Source organism: Schistocerca nitens, chromosome 3 (assembly GCF_023898315.1).
Source record: "Schistocerca nitens isolate TAMUIC-IGC-003100 chromosome 3, iqSchNite1.1, whole genome shotgun sequence".
NCBI classification, from domain to species: Eukaryota; Metazoa; Arthropoda; class Insecta; order Orthoptera; family Acrididae; genus Schistocerca; species Schistocerca nitens.
In genome coordinates, this window is record NC_064616.1 from 972,581,965 (window position 1) to 972,603,953 (window position 21,989).

The 21,989-nt window shown below is 44.2% G+C and overlaps 1 protein-coding gene across 1 annotated transcript in view; it reads left to right on the top strand.

The window, feature by feature from the left end:
- LOC126249508 (latrophilin Cirl) overlaps window positions 1-21,989 on the top strand; it is a 777,653-nt gene that overhangs the window by 688,945 nt on the left and 66,719 nt on the right. The gene's annotated exons all lie outside the window — the stretch shown is intronic.

Sequence of the window (21,989 nt, forward strand, 5' to 3'; positions counted from 1 at the left end):
AGTACATACATCAAAAACCGGGCGAACGTTTTTCGTATAAAAGATTGTGACTCGATAAGTTCTCGCCTACATTTTGTCTCCAGTAGCCGCTCGTAATTGCTGGAAGCCAACGAAGCATAGAACGCCATTGTAGCGAACAGTGATGCCGGCGTAGGTAGATTTTTTTCTGTAGGAGACTACGTTAAGTGTAGTTGTTTGTCTCGGTTAGCTAGCGCAGCTGTTAAATTTAACATCCGTATTTCAGGATTATGCAGACTGTTCCGGGAGTAATGCAGAGCTGACGTCCACAAGATGTGGCCGTTATGATGATAGCGCCAAGTGTTGTCTGCTGTCAGTGTGGAAAGGGTACGCTAAGAGAGAAGTGCCCGGTGCGCAGTCGCAACACGAGGAACGGCAAACATGTGCCGTGTCATTGTCGGTGTCGTACGTGGGGTCTGCTGGAAATAGTGTCGGTGTGACTTTCCCTGGAGCGCTTCTACTAAGTTTGGTGCGCATATTCTGAGACACCGCTGGCGTGGGATCTCCCGGAGCCTTAGTCTTTTTTCTTTGCCTCGCCTTTCTTCTCTCGTTCAGTCCAGTTTCGTCTAATGTGCATGCAACGGGGCTTGTCTACACACGAGGTGTCAAAGCACCTCAAATTACAGCCTTAATGGTTCTCGCTTTCCAGGAAGTACACACGACGGCTGACGAATTAAATAAAAATTCGTCGCCGCGGCGGGATTAAGGGCCTATAACGTTAGCTGAAAGGGTTTGAGGGAGCGGATAGGTTACCGAGAAGTCAGCAGGAATAGACGAGTCCAGTACGCGACAGACCTGTCCAGTTACCCGACAATTCGCTGTTAATTTTCTCGTCGACCTTGCTTCCTGCCAGTGCATTCAGTTTGGACTAATAGAATGTGTTAACAGTTGGAAGGTCGACAGAATTAAATGAAAACTTTTTTTTCTGAAAGGCTGCTTTTAGTCAACAACTATCTCACACGCGACGATTTGCAAATTTCTACTACTATGTATTTTTAAATTCGCACTCCGAAAAGAACGATCGAAATAAAATTGGAAAACTGGTCCTTAAAATAATACCAAAAGTAACATATCTCATAAAAAATAACATAGTGTAAAAACGGCAATGCTCGTGCAAGAGTCTGTTATGAGATTAAGTTTATTAAGAGACAAAGCAATGTTTGGTGCCCGAGATGAGTCTCCGAAATGTTTTTTCTTTTCTAACCTGGAAGCCGTCGCTGTTGCTGATAGCCTCTGCTGTCGTCAGTGGCAGATGTTCGACGATTCGTGGAAAACGGACGAGATCGCGGGTGCTATATTGCCAATAAAGGAAGTATTTAATAATATTTTAAAATTAATCCCACTGTCTCTCCGATGTGTCGTTCCATCTCTGTTAAAAGAAACTTTCGAACTCCGGTTTAAATGGGACGTAATTCGGATGTGCCAGATGATATACAAACACTCCACAGTGGACGACCGCATATCGATGTGTTTCACAGGCATGTTGTCACTTCACTAGCTCTCACTTTCAAATATCGTACGCTTTGGTACTCACACTAACTTATCTTACAACAAGTAGACCATTCACAGTCCAAAATACAAAATATAGTTAAACACACTTTTCACAACACAGTCCGTATCACTGATGTAATACCCAGTCTCTTGTCTATTAAAATTACTTGACATTACACTTGCGTTTCGTGATGACACTGCTTATGGTTCACTTCTACCTAGCGTTTTGTTATTCTTCACGCTCCGTTGTCTTCTCTGCAGATGCCTTCGTAAATCTTCTGTCTTGAAAATTTTGTTTCTTCCACTCTTCCTTGTGCCAATATTTTTCTCTCGTAACTCATCGTCTTCGTTGAATTGTTGGAATCAGATGTCTTCTCGAAACTTTGGTGTTTAACTGCAACAATGTCCAATAGTAGGTTTCTGAATACTCCCATGTTCCATCCACGTCCATATACTTGTACCGCGTTCTCCATATTAGTACAATACGTATCTTCTCGTCTTAAAATCTTCTGACTTTCACCACAACGAAACCTTTTTCCATTCCACGAAATTACCACTTTTTCTACCAATTAACGACACATTCGCGATCGTCCGTCATTACGTGACCGAGTCCCAGCACAGACTAACTACTTTCGCTTATTATTCCCCGTGAACAAAAAATTTAGCATCTCTAAACTTTTCCTATCGGACCGAACCGTTTGTAGCTTACACACAAATAATATGCAATCAGATGTACAGAAACGAATTCGTATGAGACATTACATGCCATGCACATTAAACATCAAATTAATGAAAGGGATAAAGGCGGTATAATCAATCACAATCTTTATTGTACATATAGCCAAATATTAACATTGTGTTATGTTGCCTTGTGATAAAGAAAAAAAAGATATACCTGTTACACTGCTTCTACCTATTTAAATCCAAAGTATTTTTCATTTGGGTCGTAGCCTTCGAATTATTTCATATGGACTTGGCACATACAGTATGACGATAAGATATAGCGCTAGCCAAACGTCGACGCTAGGTAACATCAAAGTTAAAATCACATTCCAGTAACGCAGGGTCGTCATCAACACACACCGCAGAGCCTGTAGTTCACATTGGAGGGATGCAGTCCGCACAATGTGCCGCGGCAGGAAGATGTTCAAATATGTGTGAATTCCTAAGAGACCAAACTGTTGAGGTTATCGGTCCCTAGACTTACACACTACTTAAACTAACTTATGCTAAGAACAACACACGCACCCATGTCCGAGGGAGGACCCGAACCTCCGGCGGGAGGGTTCGCGCAATTCGTGAGATGGCGCCTCAAACCACGCGGCTCTCTGCTGCGGTAGATCTACTAAAGATACTGCCTACACTATGCTTGTCCGCCTTCTTTTGAAGTACTGCTGCGCGGTGTGGGAACCTTACCCGATACAATTAACGGAGTACATCGAGAAAGTTCAGAGAAAGGCAATATGTTTTGTATTATCGAGAAATATGGGTGAGAGTTTTACGGACATAATACAGGACTTGGGGTAGACATCATTAGAAAAAAGGCGTTTCTCGTTGTGGCGGGATCTTCTCACTAAATTTTACTCACCAACTTTCTCCTCCGAATGTGAAAATATTATGTCGACTCCGACCTACATAGGGAGAAACGATCATTATAATAAAGTAAGGGAAATTAGAGCACGTACGGAAAGATTTAGGTGTTCGTTTTTTCCGCGCACCGTTCGAGAGTGGAATAATAGAGAATTATTGTGAAGGGGGTTCGATGAACCCTCTGCCAGATTCTTAAGTATAATTTGCGAAGTAGCCATCTAGATTTTAGATATAGATACATCGATACGTCCGGCGAGATTACAAGAACGTGCAGTAGTTCATCTCAACCTCGGTTTCGAACATTTAAGGAACGTTCGCTCCAAGTCACCCCAAGGAACATCCCAATTTACCGTATTGTGTCTTTTCTGTAGCAGTTTTCACATTCAGAGAGGAACTTCAGGGGTCTGTGAACTTACTGCACTTCTCATGAAGACCGAGCTGAAAACTGAATTTAGTTGGCGTTACGAAGGGAAACAAAAAGTGGACTTATCTCCTGACTCAACATGTTTGTGATAATAACGTGCACAACATAATATTTTGCCATATCTTCCTACCCTTGAAGACTTTAGGGAGGGGCCCTCGCGTCTTCTTGTTCCTTTATTAACCTGCTTTACTTTCGTTTGACGCAACACGACTTTAGCATTACTACCTCTGTATCATTGTCATATTATTAGCTTCTTACCATAAGTGGCCTACCAAAGACAGGGGTCTTAAGAGTACAATACATGCAGTTAGCTCGGAAAGCGTCCGACGTTTGTGTGGTGCGCTTCTTGAGACTAGTGGAATCATCCTTGAACTGTGCTGAACAACAACACTACCTCGTTGACTAGGCTCCATTTTGTGGAAAAGCTTCAGCCAAGTTATGTCATTTACATCTGTGATCTGGGAAACAAATTTTTATCGAAATGTAGGTATACAAATTATAAAAGAACGGTTCCAATTATTACAGAATGCAAGGAGAAATGGAATACTTACAGGTTGTGAATGTTCAAAAGCTGGTCGGAGAAACTATTTTAGAATGAACGTCTTGAGAGTTTAGGATTGTACACCGGACCGCGTTATCTGTGGTGGAAAAGTACTGGAAAAAAATATCAGAATGCCTTAGGACCGACGTAAAGTTTCAAACAGCTTCTATCAGTTTACTGCTGCTTTAAACTCGACAGATGATACGCACAGTTGAGCCCGCTAAACAGCATCTTTCCGCAACAGAGAGCAATTTTTTCTGAAACTTCACTAAATGTTTGCGGAGGCCATGGCAAGCCTAAATCAGAATCTACGATCGGGGATTTAAGCCCTCTAGTTACGCAAAGTACTCACAGCGTCTCCTCAATTGGTACGACGGAAGCATTACAAATGGTTAGCATTGGAACCACAGTCGGCCGATAATCTATAATTACGGTTATACATCATTTCACAGATTAAATCTGGATGACTGTCGTTTCAGTTCTGTAAACGGCACAGAGCGATGTGTACCAATGATGAAAACAGTGATCTTATATTCGAAATGACTGGAGTTACGGTCTCCCTTGTTCAGGTATTAGGACCAATTTGACGGATGACGGGGTCTTTCATCTCTTTCGCCAACTGGGCAACATATGGCGGCATCGTCATCGTCCAGATACTTGCCTCGAAACTTCCTGACAAATTAAAACTACGTGCCGCGGGCAGTCGCTCTGCCGATTAAGATATCAAAGCTGGTAGAACAATTGCCCTCGAAAGGCAAGTGTTCCGGGTTCGAGCCCCGGTCCTGCACACAGTTCTAATCTGCGAGGAAGTTTCAGATCAGCACACACTCTGCTGCATCGTGAAAATTCATTTTTGAAACTCTGGCCTTCGATGTTTCAGTTAACGATTTAACCACTTATTTTGTGTGCCAACGGCCTTGCCGCAGTGCTAACATCGGTTTCCGTAAGATCACCGAAGGTAAGCGCTGTCGGGCTGTGCTAACACTTGGATGGGTGACCATCCGGTCTGCCGAGCGGAGTTCACTCAGCCCTTGTGAGGCAAACTGCGCAGCTACTTGATTGAGAAGTAGCGGCTCCGGTCTCGTAAACTGACATGTGGTCGGGAGAGCGGTGCACATGCCCCTCCACGGCTGTGGGCCGAGGATGACACGGCGGCCAGTCGGTACCGTTTATCCTTCGCGGCCTGTTCGAGAGGAGTTTAGTTTTTTCGCTCATTTTGTGTCCCAAACTTGTCAAAACTTTGTAAACCCTGCTACGAAAGCCCTAACTGTAAAATATTGAATTACCTTTAGAATAGTTAAAAACTAAGGAAATATATGCCTGCAAACTTGGGATAAACGTACTTTACAATGACTTATTAGCCGCATAGGTGCAGTTATTGGACAGAGAAGAGCGGCGTCGTACCTGCAGACATAGCCTAATTATAAAGACCTGTAAAAATGGGACCAACCGAACGGTCTGTGGCTGTCAGAAGACGATAACTATTTAACAGTGAGAACCGGAGAGTTAATTTGCAGGAATGATGGCTGGATGTCGCACTGGTCGTAGCCTATTTGACTGGCGTCGGCTGGGAGCGGAGCGCATTCCGGCGCTCCCCACGTAATAGCTGGCAGGCTGCGCCTTCTTGCTCCTTTCCTAACCGACGATCGATTCCGACAAACGTGCGGAGAGCAGCCGCGGCAAGCGCATTGTATTGAGGACGCATTATGAATGCGCCAATGGGAGGAATTAATTTAAACGATTCTGAAAGAGAAAAAAAAAAGAGGACCCGAATACTGGATTCAATCAGCTGGGGCGGCTAATACGAATACATTTGCATGGCTGAACGCTCCCGTGGTCGCCAGCCGACCTTCGGCGCTCTCATATTCCGCCGGACAGTGAGCAAGCGGGCTGTTGTTGCGTTGCATTTATGTCATCCTCGTAACCGTGCGTGCGACCGAGCGAGGTGGCGCTGTGGTCAACACAACGGACTCGCACTTGGGAGTACGACGGTTCAGATCCGCGTACGGCCATCCGGATTTAGCTTCACCGAGATTTCCCTACGTCACTTCCGGCAAATGCCGGGATTTGTCCTCTGAAAGGGCACGGCCGATCAACTTCATTCATCCTTCAAATGATCCGAGCTTGTGCCCCGTCTCTAATGACCACGTTTTCGACGGGACGTTAAACCCTAATCTTCCTTCCTTTTTCCGTGCGTGTGGGGCACTGCGGTGCAGAAAAACCGAGAAATGCACTTTCTTGAAGTATGATTTTCACACGGGGCAAGTGGAAGTATTTGTTTAACAGAAGTGTGCGGACCAGCACTCCCCATCTCAGTTACGGATTTCTTGTCATTTATGCATGCAATTACAGTGTGCAGCGGATGTACTAATAATTGGCGCATATGTGTGTCCGCTTATGACAAGAGCATCTAATTTTAATATCGATGCACAGTAGGATTTCGTCATTGTATTTTTAAGTGATGGAAAAATTAGCTTTTATTTATACACTGTTTACGTAAAAGAATACTGACAGCTACCTTGTATAACATATTTAGTACGGGTAGGTAGGGCGCGGCCGACCGCCGTGTCATCCGCGTCGCTGGACGCGGTTTGGAAGGGCATGTGGTCAGCATCCCGCTTTTCTGGTCGTTGTTGGGTTTCTCGACCTCGGTCGCGGTCGAATAGCTCCTCAGTTGGCGTCACGTTACTCACTCCGTACGAGTCCTCACATCACGGAAAAATTCCCGCCAGTAACGGGTATCAAACTCTAGTGCGCTGACCACTCAGCTACGGAGACGGACAAGCATACTAAGAATTTTTGCAACGTTTGGTTGGGTGGACGATTTATTTATTGCCGCTGCCGTATCGAAAATCGATATAATGGGACAGTGGCTTTGTCAAAATAGAACTGATTAATTACATGTCGCTGTTTATATTTTCAATAAGTAAACTTCGTTATTAATTGACTTGAACAACGTTTAAAACTGAATGAGATTTTCACTCTGCAGCGGAATGTGCGCTGATATGAAATTTCCTGGTAGATTAAAACTGTGTGCCCGACCGAGACTCGAACTCGGGACCTTTGCCTTTCGCGGGCAAGTGCTCTACCATCTTTTTCTCTCTCTCTCTCTCTCTCTCTCTCTTTTATTTTTTTGTTCGATATAGTTCGTTGCGTTTGGTCGGGCGGACGTCACAAGACATCCGTTCAAATTGGTCGTTGGTTCCTTGACTCAGTTTTTTTTATTACAGAGACCACGCAGCCCTCTGACCGAAAACGCTGAGCTACCGTGCCGGCGTGCTTCGGTAGCTCAGATGGTAGAGCACTTGCCCGCGAAAGGCAAAGGTCCCGAGTTCGAGTCTCGGTCGGGCACACAGTTTTAATCTGCCAGGAAGTTTCAACATTTAACTGGTATAACCAAGTACGCTATTTTGGACGGCGAGTGAGCTTCACAGACGTATGACGACAAAGTGCAAGTAAGCAGGCCTGTCGTGGGCTAATGAAGACCAGCGAAAAGAATCTTTGCATCTCTGTGCGTAGCTACGCATTGAACATAGTTAGCATGTAGTCCGCCTCGGTAGCCGCGTGGCCAATGCGGGAACTGCCAAACGGAGGGGCCCGGGTTCCATTCCCGGGTGGCCGCTCAGGGAGTGGGTGCAATCCATTCCACTATCATCATAATTGACATTCCACTATTGAGATGGCTGAATGGGCACGTCCCGAAAGCCAATTATTAAAAAAAACGTGGATTTTAGTGTCAGTGCATTGCAGTGTTAATTGTGAGTGACATAAAGTCAGTCGAGTGAGCTCAGCGCTCCGTATTCGCCAGCACTGCGCTGTTCCGGGCAGGTGTGTGAGAGAGAGAGAGAGAGAGAGACGGCTGTGGAGCCAAGGCTATGCACGTAGGAAGATTTGTTTGCAATACAGTGAGAGGCGAATATTGCAGAATACTTTTATAAGCACGATTCTATCACTAGGGTTTATTTTCAATTTTTTATTTTTCTGCTAAGGTAATACCTTTACTACTTAATTCAGTAAGTACATTAGGCATTGCTAATGTCAGTGAGTAGAACTGCAAAAATCTTCATATACAGGCATTGAACAGTAAATTGTTAAGTTCATAAATTTACAGACATTTATATTTTGGAATATGTAATGTATTTGGAACTATGGCTCGTGAAGCAGTCAAACAAATGAAATTACGCAGATTATAATCTGTCATATACAAACGTTGGCGGGACGTTGGCAGTTTCATAACAGAAAAAAACCGTTCACACACATACTTTGGACCCAGCATTGAAATAACTTAAGCGCCTAGTCTGTGCAGTCGAGGATATTGCTCTTGGGATATCATTTAATAACAGTCTTGTAAATTCCTGGATTGTACACACAGTTGGAGGTAAGGGCGAGGAACATTAACAGTCAAAACCGAGAACGATCTGACAAACAAATCGAAAAAAAGTTAAAGGCTTTCGTTGTCACTTGTTGACAAATTGCCTGTTGGCTTCTGTCTCGGTTTGTTTGATGACATTTCTGACGTTCTGTCAGCACGAGGGGCTGGCATTGTCAAAGCTTCACCGGCCATTACTGTTAGTGGAATGCAGTCGAGCTCGCGGCCATACATTAAGAACTTCCGTGTCGCCTAATTTTGCTATACGATTGGCTTCTCTCAGCGCGTGCTCTGCTACGGCCAATTTCTCCACCTGTCTCAGCCTGCAGTGCCGCATGCGTTTGTGGTCCTGATGTTGATCGATCGTCCAGTCATTCAGACATAGACTTTTACACATGTTCGTGCTGTGCGATGTATTCCCGACTTCTCCAACGGGTCCCTTTTGTCCTTTACCGATCTGAGACACTCTTTGATCTCCTTTGTCGGTTTATAAATAGTCTTTACGCCGTGTTTGCGCAATATGCGACCGATTCTGCGCGCCTTTTTGGCAATGTATGGTAGATGTTTTTTCCGCTATGTATCGCTTCACTTAATGTTTGATTGTGTGACGTTCCTTATGTAACTGGTGGAGTAGCCAGGCCAGGTCTGCTACAGTGTAAGAATTGTGTTCCCAATGCCCATCTCCACTGCTGACTACCCTACTGTTGTATGGTTTCCAGTGTGGACGTTTTCCACAGCTGCCCACCGAAATTACATGGAGCTGTTTTTGTCGAAAACATTGTCACGTTTCTTCTTGGACTTAATAATGGGAAGTGGATTTGTTGCTACTGCTTTGTGAAGCGGCCGACAGTTTACGTGCTGTTGCACTAATCTCGTACTCCTCACGCTAACCTAAAAATACTTCTGTTTACCGTTTCATCTGCCAGTGCAAGATATGAACGGATACATTTTTAAGAAATTAATGTTAAGGTAAACATTTTTTTACACGATTAATAATTTGCTAAATCACTATGATGTTCTCATATCTTTTGCATGTTGTATTGTTGGTATTTGTTATTCCAGATATACTTCTTCTTTTCTTTGTTTTTGTGACAATCGCCTTAACGTGACGATTTCGATATTTTCTCTCTTTGTGGCCACAGATCCAATGTGGCACTTTAATCTCACGTGCGACTATTGTCAACGTATTGTATAACTAGTGTGTGTAATGCACCACGCAAAAGGCGTTTTGTTTGGAAGGGGATATTTATAGAGCTGCTACGGAAACAGTCACTCCGACAACCTTGTAGTATTTCAGGTATCTTTGTGTCAGATGACTCAGTCTTCCTGTGTATGTAACCATCAATTAGAAAAAAGGCGTTGTCATACATTGTTTTTTTTCTTAATTTTGATGTCAACGTCTGCAACAAAACGAGAATTTCTGAAAATTATCCATTCCAGTGCACAATATTGTATTTTCCTATGGTCGTTCTGCTGTTACACACGATAGTAGAGATGTGGATTAGAGCACGAGCTTTTAAGTGTAATCCTCCATCTTTGGTGAAGACGACCAGACTTGCTTCACACGCAGTTACAGCAGTGCTCCTTCTCGCGTGAGATATTCCTGCCAGCACTGTGATGTTTCGTAACTGAGTGTGTCACTGTTCTGTTTCTTCTCATTTCGGCAAAATTTTATTTCTCAAAATTTAGAAATTTTAATACCTTCGTAAAACATGATATAAGAATTTTTAATTTATTGTCGGTTTGCCCTTTGTTTTTGCACCACATGTGACGCTGTGGCGAAGACGTTCCGTCAGCCTCCGATGGTCGAGGTAACATTTTTTCGCTTTTCTGTGTGTTCTAGTCTGTTATACGCTCTCAGCTGCATTACGTGAAGGTAAGTATATTGCCTGACTTAATTTGAGTGTGCTATAGTTACTGAGGAAAGGTTTGAGTTCAAACATCAGTACCTTCCTGCTAGTTCTTGTTTATACGGGATGGTCAGAAACAGTCTGAAAAGCTTGGGAGGGTATTACAGGGTAGGTTGTGTTGAGAAATAATTGTTAAGGACAAAAAGTCGATACTTTGCGCCGTTTTCGAGTTAATTAGCATTGAAGTTAGCCAAAGACGGTGTCGCCAAAAATCTAACAAAAAGATGATACAAAAACTGGACACTGGCCGGTAGAAAGGGTCGAACCCATGCCAAAGGCTGAGCAATCTCGTGCGCTATCATCAACGCTATGAGAACACCTGACGTTGATTGTATCTGGCGAGCCGCTTAAATTAGTGTGCTGTGTGTGTGTGTGTGTGTGGCGCGCGCAAGGGCGTTGTCTCCACATTTACCCTGTACCAACCTGCTGGAGCCACAGAGCCAGCGTATTCAGCGTTCCTTGATGGGGGCGAAGTTCTTAAACTTTGTTGACAAGTTCTTTATGTAAATGGCTGTTCCTCCCCCTCGTCACATCCCTCAACTTAGAAGGTGTGGCTTGGACGAAGGTGCGTTTCTGTGAGAAACAGAATGTCCATTGGTGTCGTAGGAATGAATTCCTCCAGTTCCGGCTTCTTTGTGAGGACTCCATGTGCAGTAAATATGCATAAGTGTGACGTCTTGCATCCTGGCTGGTCTAAGGGCTATGACTTGGTGCAAAGAGTTACGGCAAATTTGTGCGCACAACTACGTGATTGGCTAACTCCAATGCTAATTAACTTGGAAACGGCACAACGTATCGAATTTTTTTCTCAACAACTGTTTGTCAGCACAACCTACCCCCTAACACCCTTGCAAACATTTCAAACTATTTCCGACGACCCTGTATGACGAGGGGAAAAAAAGCGGTAGATTGGCCCTCTTCTCCCCTTTCTTCTCAGGAATTACATTTTTCGGCCATCACACATTATGTATATTTGGTAGTCATTTTAGAATCCCAGTGAATATCAGATACTGGACTAGCGGGAAGTTGAGTTTTATTTGGCATAACGTGCCCAAAAGGACGACAGTGGCATTCCCGGTAAGACCGTTTCGACTTGCAATGTCTTTATCTGGCTGTACTGTAGAGTAGGGACCAAGCGAAGTGGCGCAGTGTCAGTGGGCACCTTCACTTTGGTTTTCTGTGTAGCCGAGCCTGGCGTCGCTGCGGCTGCACCGAGTCAAGTTAATAATCAAGATTCGCACTCGGGAGACCCAGGGTTCGTAACTGAGTCTCGCTATCCAGATTTAGGTATTCCTCAAATTGCTTTAGACAAATGCCGCTACGGGAAAATCGATTTCCTTCCCGTTTCATGTCCTGTCCGAGCTTCTACTATGTCTCTGATGACGTCGTTGTCCACAGGACATCATGGTGTAATCGTTTTTCCTTCCTGCGCCATGGCTGTAACAGTACGAACGTTCTGTGTTAATTTCGATTTATACACAGTGATTACAAGTTATTACGATCTGTGACCCGAAAGTAAGACAAAGCTACGCTCGTTCGATCCATCGGCAAACTGTCTCAAGCTGATCTTGTGTGAGGAAGGTTATCGATTTTAGTCATAACGTCCTTTCTCAATTCTGCTGACGTCAGTAGAAGTGGAGGGTTGTAAACCTTGCCGTTCACGAAACATCAAACAAAGAAATGATGCATGGACAAGACCGGTGAGGAGAAAGGCAATGTGCAAGAAAAGCTGTGACCGATGCATCTACTTGGCACATGAAAATTTAGGAAATCCCATGCGTTTCTGACAGCAATGTGGTGAGGTGAAATTTTCTTGGCATTTTCATTAACCATTGTTCTAACATGTTCAGTTAGTTAGCTCCTGCTGAAGAAAAAGGGGGCAAACACAGAGAGCTTAGAAGCAGCAAAAAATACATTTACGTCCGATCTGTCGAAGTCACATGGCATTGTTGACTAATTTGAAACGTTTTCTTTCTTGGTGCTCTGTGGGACGGGCGGAGTGTGAGACATACGTCTTAACTTTAGCTGTTCTGTGTATAGGGGACGGTGATGCGCGTGCGTATAGTCATAGTGTTGCATTTGTGTTGTTGTTGGCTACGAGAGGGAGAGAGAGACTGGCGAGCTTGCGGACAGACAAATCACCTTCAAGTGTCACGTTCCCTTATTCCTCCCCTAAATCTGCATATGTACTCGGCGAATCTCTTTCAAATATCTGTCACAGACTAATACTAATTACCGTGTCACTTATCTTATAAGCATCACGTCTTTCGAATGATGGCAACAGTAATTTTCCTTTGCGAAGGAACATTGGGAGACGGAATTCAGCTATGCGGATTTTATCCTTCTCTTCTGTTTCCTGGCCTTTACCCCGTATCTTCAAGGGATCGGCCGGCTTATTAATTTTCGGATTTTGGCAAAGTTCGTGGCCGTGGGTGGACTGATGCCCTTCCTGTCGCCACCGCGGGACGGAATTTGTACACCGCAAATATTTGCGGTTAGTGCTATCCCATTTGAAAAAGTTTGAACGTTTACTAATTGTTTGTGAATCGTGTAACTGAGGCGTGACGTGGGTACCAGCCCGGTATTCACCTAGGCAGATATGGGAAACCGAATAAAAACTAAATCCGGGGCCAGCACGGCTTCCCAAATCCCGGAAGCGACGTGCTAACGCGCGCGGCAGTCCTCTCGGGTCCCAAAATTTCGGATTTAGTTTTGCAATATTCTATTACTGCCCCGTCTCGCCCACAAGTGTCTCGATACTGATCTTTGCGTCACTGACAGACAGAGATTTTAGCTGGGCCTTTAGGTGTGATCAGATGGCTCAATGCTTGCGAAACCGAGCATTCCCACTCTCGTACAAATGACTCTTCCGCTGCCCACTAGTATACTTCTGCGCACTTGGACGGTTCTATTCTTATCCTCCGAGCACTGTCTTTTCCTTTCGCATCTTGAAGCGCGAAACACGGTCGTAGTCAAGCGAAGAATGTGTCGTTCTGTTCCTAGGGCGAACAATCGAATGCCAATCTCCAAGCTTGGAACTTGTCTCTTTGGGCTGATGTTATTTCTGTTCATTATCGGTGACAATGTCGTCCGTTACTGTGTTGTGTGGGAGGAACTGAGTGCCAACAGCCCGAGGCCGCGCAGGAAGTGACTAATTGCTCGCATCCACCCAAGTTACAAGCACTCCCGTAAATCACACGAAAATAAAACCGCATTCGCTAAAACTAGCCACCAGTACTTGCTGTACCAAATGCCCTTGAAAACAAGGTATAAGTTTTCATTCTTGGACATTGTTCCGCTTAGGACTGTGGCAATTATTACTGTCAACTTGCAGTAACTAAAAGAATAATTAACTTACCAAAAAGCGGGCCGAACTGCTAATGACGCACTGTGAAAGACTGACTGATTACTTATTATATCGGACATTGGGAACTAAAGTGGTTTGTTTTTGTGGCCTTCGGATGCGATCTACTCAGTTGGTCTCCCATATATGGCATGCTACAAATGATAGTGAATAACACTTATTTTACTGAATCAAAGTCAAATCAGTCTCACACACACACACACACACACACACACACACACACACACACACACACACATGTTAATTCAAAATGGTTCAGATGGCTCTAAGCACTATGGGACTTAACATCTGAGGTCAACAGTCCCCTAGACTTAGAACTACTTAAACCTGACTTACCTAAGGATATCACACACATCCATGCCAGAGGCAGGATTCGAACCTGCGACCGTAGCAGCAGAGCCTAGAACCACTCGGCCACAGCGGAAGGCTACATGTTAATTAAATCGCGATGCGTTCAACCGCCAAAAAGTTACTATATGTTTATACAGTGACGCATGATTCGTTGTGAGCAGTATCTGTTCTGATGGGAAGCACTAATCACTGTAGTAAATTGATTGTCGCGTGATATCGCATTGGGCAGCTGAAAGCGACATGGTCGATGTCCTCCGCGCCACAATCACATGGGGTTGAGTCAGTCATTTGTAGCTGTTGGGGATGCAGTCGGAACTGTCTGTAGCTGAAGCGGAGGCGGAGGCGGAATTTGGTGACCAGAAACACTCTGTGGTACACACCAATTGCGTACCACGGTCGCGCTGGAGCGCTTGATAGTGTAGCTACGTAATGCCTTCCCTTACGATGCTACGATAGGCGCCACTTGCTGCTCCACAAGGTTGTAATCTGCCGCCGTCTTTATCCCATTGTGGATGGCGCACTTACGAGCGTTGACAGTTTCATTGCCCCTGATATCGTGGCGCTTCTTCACCTACAGCATGGTGATTGTCTAGTCACGGCGGTGTAGTTTCGCCATCTGTGTACGATATGTTGTCCAATCCTGGAGCGGTATTCGTGTCAGTTATATGTGGAAATCCTTTTCGCAGAACGGTTCATAGACAATACGATGTAGGTTAATCTCCAGTTAAACGTCTTCCGTATCCCGTTCCACTGAATCCTCGGTGAAGAAACGTAAAATTGCGGTCAGAATGTGTGGCGGGTACGTGAAGAATATCTGATACCGAGGACGGATACGATTTATCTTGTTCCAGACTGAGGTGGCTGTAGCGACATTGCTGAGTGTTCCCTGCTGGTCCTTTTCTTTCGTTCGAATGCACGCTTCATTGTCGCTTGCACGCGAATGAATCGTGTACAGTGTTCGATTATCAGGTGTCGGCAGTGCGGGCTTCAATGCTCCCCGTTTTCCTACAGCAGCAATGTTACACACTCTCTATCCCACGAAACTGGTGAACGTGCGCTGCTCAGATGGAATATGGTACTGCACGGGATAGCGGTATCTGTTGCATGTTCCATCATTTGAAGTAAATTCGCACAGTCTTTGCAAGCATTGTGAATTCGGCGCACTTGTTCATTTCCTCCGCAGTCTCGGTTTTATGATTCCCGGTCCCCGAGGAGAGGGCGCGGGACACACTTGATGCTGATCCGTCCGTCGGATGGGCGCGTTAAGGTCGAGACCCGCGTGGTACATTTTGAGATTAGTAGGCTGTGTGTCGGTACCAAGTTTCACACAGTCCGTCATTTCTTTTGTCATTTAAACGTTATTTGTTTAGTCGTCACTGAAAACATAAAAATGACAGTAAAACTCGCCACGGTATTATCACAGGCACCAAAACTGGACAGTTACTGTTGTGCACGAAGAAAGAAAGCCTTTCCAATTAGTCGGCTAATCGGTCCTTCGGAGATCTCCCATTCGACAATGCCGTGCGACTTGTGTTGACTTCACCACGAGTCACTCGTCTGTGTGGTTTGCTGAACTGTCATCTCGAAACACTGCGTCGTTATTCGGAAAACACATTTTTATCTGCGGAGCGTTATATTCGGCAATAGAGGTTTACCCAAGTTGTCAGTTTATTACGCTCCTGTCGAACTGATTTAGTCCACTGTGCTCCAATTGTTCCCCTATTAGCCAGTGCCAGATCAGTGCGCCACATTCCAGCCCACAACGTAGCTGTTGGCATTACATCATGTCGAGCGAGCGAGAGAGAGGGAAAAGGACACTCGTTTGTCTCCTCACATAATCGAAGCAAAGACCCTCACACTGCGCCACACGCTCTGTCCGCTCATTTATTAATGTGCATCATGTGTTTAGTTTTAATACCTAACCCATGATCGTGTGCATGCAATGGGTACCACACGGCCACTTTCTGTTGTCTTGAAGTTATGAGTTGTGTGAAGCCAACTGCGCGTTACTTTCCCCCCATTTACGGCCAGAGTAATGTGTTGTCGTTACAAAGTTAAATGCAGACAAATGGTAACATGCAGCGAAGATTGTGAGTACAGGCCTGTCTAGTGTATTTTCTATACCTTCTACCGGGCAGTGACTACATACCTTCATGAGAATAACAACTAGTTACTTACAGGACAACTACCGTAGCAACACAGTCAGAGAATATGCTTAAGCGCCTTCAGCTCTGTTTGCGCTTTTCATAGTGTCGATTACCATAGCTGCAGACCACAAATGCGTCAAATAACCTAACTGTTGTGATTTATTTTGAGTACGTGCTTTGTTTTTCTGTGCTAAGTGTTTATTTTACCCCGCAGACTGTCGAAAGGTAGCAGTTAAAGTGAGAAGAAAAGTTATGATCCTACAAAAAAGCTATGATCTTGCAAAGCGAAGTCAAGAATGCACGTTAACAGGGAGCATACGGTTGACTGCCATGTTTTTCATGCTCAACTCTCACGATTGTCAGTGACTCGGTTATTATGACCCAGGTGTGATAAGAGGATTTTACATCTGCCTGCAGAAACTAGAAACTACGCAGACATGATACCTCGTATGTTGCTCACATCGTACTATCAATCTTAATTCTGACTGACACAGGGTACTGGAGCGGTCGATAGTCTGTCGTGAGTTCTTGTGAAACCCACGATTAAGGAGTGGATAATAATGGACTGCAATCGACTAGCGCGCAATAACCGATACAGATAGCGTACACACTAACAGTAAGTTTACTGGTATGTGTTGCAGTGAAGCAGACGTCTGTGAAACATCCTCTCCCGACGGGGGAATAGGTGGGGGGGGCGATGGGACGGTGGTTTTGCGATGCTGTTACCTTGGTACTATTTAGAATATGTTTCGTTTATTCCAGTCTTTGATCAGAATTTTGTTTTGTCCTCAGACTATCGATTTCGATCAGTGGTGACTACCTCCAGATGTGTGTAAAACATGTCCCAGATGGTTTATACGTATCTGGAGAAGGTCACCACTGTAATCTGGGGACAAAAAACTGTAATCATAGGTTGGAATAAAAGAAACATATTCTACACTTCCCATATCACTGTTTTTATTCGCGGCTGTGTCACATCTTGTGTTGTTACTATTTCGTCAAGTTCCACATATTTTACGCCGTCGAAGTACTCTTCGGAGGCTCTTTGCAAAGCCACAGGAATATATTTACAGTTCCAGTAAAGCAAGAAGTCGGTGTCATAGTTTGGCACCTGTGAACGTTAAAAAGACTCGCATACGTCAGAAAATTCCATCGTCCCCCTCAGATGACAACGTCTGCGGTGTCGGAGGGTTGATTCGAGCCGATCGTCGCATTCGTGTGAGGCAAACTGCGCACGAACTCAACATTTTTTATGGCAGTATAGTGGATATCGTGTACAACACACGGGGCTGCCAGAAAACGTGTTCTCGGTGGTTACCGCGACTACTCTCGCTAGGAAACAATCCGATTTTTGTAATTTTTTGTACTTTGGGTACGTGAAGTTCACAACTCCAAATATACCTCTCCCAAAGCAGTTCCATGCAACTCTTAAAAATTCTCGATGAAATAGACTTTGGTTTTCCAACAATGTTCAGTATGCTAAAATAAGGTACGTATTTTTCTACGAGCATTGTGGGTCTGTGGGAGTGTGCTTGTTCGCTGTTTGGGGGGGGGGGGACTGGGTTTCGGTCTAGATGCAATCAGATTATTAAACAAAGGTGCTTGTAGAAAGCATTTCCGTGAAACCTAGAATATATAAAGCGCACGAGACTGGTATTTTTTCCCCTTTTTTCCGTTCAGTTCAAAAACGTACGTCATTTAAATACGAAATTCATCAAATATATGCTAATTAACGCATCTGTAATTTTTACGAAAAATGCATATCTTCTTATTTCCAATTATATATTGCCCAAAAAATACAGTTCTCATTGTAATAAAAAATTCTTAGTTACCGAACTTAGATAAAAGATTATTAATCCAAATCGTATAATTAAAAAAATCACACATTAATTTTTTCTGTGTTTTTGTATGTTACGCTTCACGTAAATGCTCACAGAACATGCACCTTTGTTTAAAACTTGATTCCGCCGGTATTTGAACCTAGGCCCTCCACACATCGGGCGAGCACTCTACCACATGGCCACGCTACTTGTAGAAAAGGACACCATCTTAGTTTAACATGTGAAAATTGGTCGGAAAAATTCTATGTCGGTTTCTCGAGTATTTTTGAGAGTTGCATCGAACTGCTTTGGGAGAGGTAGATTTGAATTATGAACTTCGCGTACCATAAATACGAAAGATTATAAAAATGCGATCGCCTCGTGGTCCCCTTGCCAGACGCGACTACAAGCAAGTGAATGCGGTATGGCGCGGAGGATGTTCTATTCCTTCACCGTATTGTCACAGGGAACGAAACGTGGGTGCACCGGAGACCAAGAAAGCCTAAATACCACTGACACACCCTTGGTCTTACCCCAATAAAAAATTTAAAGCAACGGTATCCACGAAAATTTTAAGTGTGGTCGTTTAGACTTACACTTGCGTGGCTGGATTCTTATACTCACAATCATTATGTATAATGGTACTTTATATATTACATATAAAAGAAACATCCTGGATCTGGAACAGACCAGTTTTCATTAGTTCGGACCTTTAAGGAAGACTGAGACTTAATTTATGAGCGTTACGACGGATTGATGTACGATGGAACAAATACTTTGGCAATCATGGTTACTGTGTGAATAAGTAATATGTACCAGTGCCTAAGTAGAACTGCGTACTTCTCAGATTTCATGAATAAATATTTTGTAAATAGTCTTCACGGGTTTGCCGCCGGATCACGTTGTGCAAAATCCGTTCGCCTCGTGGTTCCGTTGTCAGACGAAAGTGCGACCATCACATTCGGAACTCTGAAGATTTCACAGGTCGCCTGAAAACCCTTAGATTGCAATCATCGGATCTGTTAGTAAGTTTCGATGTTGTGTCTTTATTTACAAAGGTGCCCTTACAGGAATCTTTTTGGAGCTCATAAGCAACAAGTTTGAGGAGGACATAGTAGCATTATTCAAACACGTGCTTACTTCAACACACTTCTAATTTCAAGACCAATATTTTGAACAAGTGGACGGTGTCGCCATGGGAAGCCCTTTGCCTCCTGTGGTGGCCAATTATTTTATGGAGGACTTTTAAGAAAAAGCACTACAGTCAGCCATGCGGTTGATACATTTGTGATGTGGCCACATGGACTATATACTGCACCTACGTTTCTTCAGCATCTGAATTCGCTCCATCCGAATATAAACTTCACTTACCTTTTCTTGATGTCTTGGTACGAAGGAAAGCAGATGGAATCTTGGGACACAGCATCTACCGCAAGCCAACGCATACAGATCTATATCTGCAGGCCACAAGCTGCCATCATCCTGCACAATGGGGTAGTGCATTGCGTACGTTAGTTCATAGAGCACACGTTGTATCTGATCCTGAGAGCCTCTCGAGTGAAATACAACATTTGAAGACAGTATTCCGACAAAACGATTAATCTGACAGACAGATACGTAATGCATTCAGGCCCAGGCGAGTTCAATCTATGGAGCAGAATGAAGATACGAAGACACCCACCACTTTGGCCTTTTTGCCGTATTTTGGTGCCATGTCGTCAAGAATCGGAAGAGTCCTCGGAAGATACGGAATTAAGTGTGTTTTTCAACCATCTGCAAAACTGAGAAACCTGTCGGGTTCGGTTAAGGATGACCTTGGACTGAGGAAATGTGGTGTGTACAAGATTCCTTGCCAGTGTGGGGCAACGTATATAGACCAGACATGCCGCACAGTACAAGAACGCTCCGATGAATATCAGCGTCATACACGCCTTCGTCAACAGCAAAAGTCGGCAATTGCGGAGCAGTGCCTGAATACAGGACATCGTATGATTCATGAAAAGACGGAAGTTTTATCCCCGGCATCATTTTTCTGGTACTGCGTCATTAACGAGGCAATACATATCCGCACAGCCGATAATCTCATCAACAAGGATACGGTATTTCAAATGAGCACAGCCTGGAACCCTGCATTGGCTGGTATTAAATCGCGACGCGAATATCAAGATTCTTCGATAACAGGCCCGTCATAACACTGGCCTAGTACGGCCTTTGGTGAGTAACGTCTGGCCGCACTGTTAACAAACGCAGCGTACAGCGCACCCGCGGGAGAGCTGCTCTGCGATTTTCGTCAGGGGGAGTTTGAATAGGGCAAATCACTGCGCATGCGCGATTTCTGCGGCTGCGCATTCTTCGCGCGCGTGTTCTAAAAACGGGGCGTCGGCGTGCGGATACCGTCAGTCGTGCCTAGCCACTAGCAAGGTTGAACCAACTGAAGATGGCGGACAGTTGCTCCGAGGAAATATTGTGGAATTTGCACAACGTGATCCGGCGGCAAACCCGTGAAGACTATTTACAACACATCCGACGGGAAAGCTTGAAGAGTCACAATAAATATTTTCTCGCAGCGGACTTGTTACCTTACTTTATGAACCACCTTGGTACATCTCGGTGCTTAACGGCAATCTCACCGAACGTACGCGAAGTGCATGTTTCTGTCGTCCAGTGGAATGACATTACGTATTCTAAAGCGCACAGATCCTCTAGTAGGCGAAGCATTTCGTGGGGTGGCGCAGCTTCAACATTCCCAACGTACCAAAGACACAAATCCATTATATGGAGGCTGGAAGCTACCTAGCTGTCGGGAAAATTCTTAGGGGTGTCTCTCGGGACCGCTTTCGTTCGTATTTTGTATTACTGATGAACGGTGGCTGTTTCAGTTATTTTAGTAAATGGGGAATTATCAGTGCAAGCATCCCATCGTTTCTGCATCGCAGTGAAAGATCCTCCACATGTCACAGCGGTAAAGCTTTAGTCTTTGTCTTGGGTGTCTAGTCTTCAAAGGTATCTGTAAAATTATTATTAACTTCTCAGATATTTCGATTGCAATGCTATGTACAGAAGTTAGCTTCTGTGTGTGACGTAACGTATCAAATAAGAAATTATTTGCCACGACTTCAATCTTCCTCCGCAGTTTCTACGTCTTGAAACTTGGCACTAATGGTCGGAAATGAGTATTGATGGCGGTACGAAGTTTCGAATGAGCAGTACGAGTGTTCGTAAATTGCTTATATTTCATAACAAGCAACTGCCTGCCTCATTGGTACGACCTTTAAAGGTAATAATTTTTCTTCTGTAAAGTTGCCACGGTGGAGTTTGTCATTGTTTACAGCTCGTGACTGGTTTTCAAACAGGATGGAGCATTATTCATTGCAGGAACTTGCAGACGCTCTCGAAGTCCGGAAGGCCGAACGGATGTACAGAGCAAAATTTAATAATAAGAAATTTATCTCCGTCTATGACATCGGTCCTTCGAGCCACACAGAGAGGATTAAGACTCTCGGCAAAGAACAGTTCGCACTGTTCATAATGCTGACAGCGGTTGTCCCTGCCTCTGCCAGCTGTTGCAATAACTTTCTGGAGCAAGTGTGTGTCAAGAAAGATCATAATTTGGAAGAGAGAGATTGCGTCCGCAGTTGGCTTCTTACTACTCTGTCTGTTGAAGTTCACGATGTATGTGTAAGAATGAGTATAGAAAATTGCCAAGATTATGTCAAAAATGTGCTTTCCAGTCTGTTAACGTTCAATTTTCTCCAGGAAAAAAAAGACGAGTTTTAATTCTTGCGATAGTAGTTGAAGGATAAAACTACGATTCCTTCGGGGCTGTAAACTTTTTGTCAAAATTAAAAACTTAGTGACGTTCATTACAGGACTGTTTCGGCTTGTCAGTTGATACATATACATGTGCTAAGACAGCCTTTATGCACTGACCACTTCTCTCAATTTGATATACGTATAATTCGAC